Source organism: Borostomias antarcticus (assembly GCF_949987555.1).
Source record: "Borostomias antarcticus genome assembly, contig: scaffold_178, whole genome shotgun sequence".
Taxonomy (NCBI): Eukaryota; Metazoa; Chordata; class Actinopteri; order Stomiiformes; family Stomiidae; genus Borostomias; species Borostomias antarcticus.
In genome coordinates this window covers 183,702-184,494 of record NW_028175972.1, presented here as the reverse complement: position 1 = coordinate 184,494, position 793 = coordinate 183,702, and positions in this window count along the sequence as shown.

The following is a 793-nucleotide window of genomic DNA, read 5'->3' as shown; positions in this document are numbered from 1 at the left end:
CAATTTAGACCAATCTCCAACCTTCCCTTTTTGAGTAAAATTCTGGAAAAGATTGTTTTCAAACAGATTAATGATTTCCTAGCTACAAGTTCTACCCTCAACCTTTTCCAGTCCGGCTTTCGTGCCCATCATAGCACAGAGAAGGCATTATTCAAAGTTGTAAATGACCTCAGAATTAATGCTGACTCAAAAGAGCTTTCTGTTCTCGTCATCCTGGACCTGAGTGCAGCCTTTGATACTGTAGATCATGCAATCCTCATCAAAAGACTGGAGAAGTTGGTTGGCCTCTCCGGTCCAGTCCTTAATTGGCTTAGGACCTATCTAACCGGTCGTGAACCTCCGTTATAACCTACATTATAACCTCCATTATAACCTCCGTTATAACCTCCGTTATAACCTCCGTTATAACCTCCATTATAACCTCCAGAGGCAGCAGTGCAGCGTCCCGTGAGCAGCAGGGCAGGTTGGGGTTAACTGGTCAGTTCACTAAGTAATGGAGTTTGAATATGAACTGAGTGAGTTTTCAAACCATAAACACAACTTTTAAGTTACTTTCAAGCATCAGTTAAGATAAATTACCCCTCCAGGCTGGCATGAGTTTGGGGAAGGGGAAGGCAGTGTGTGTGTGTGTGTGTGTGTGTGTGTGTGTGTGTGTGTGTGCGCATGCGTGCGTGCATGCGTGTGTGTGTGCGTGTGTGTGTGTGTGCGTGCGTGAGTGTGTGTGTGTGTGTGTGTGAGTGTGTGTGTGAGTGTGTGTGTGTGAGTGTGTGTGTGCGTGTGTGTGTGTGCGTGC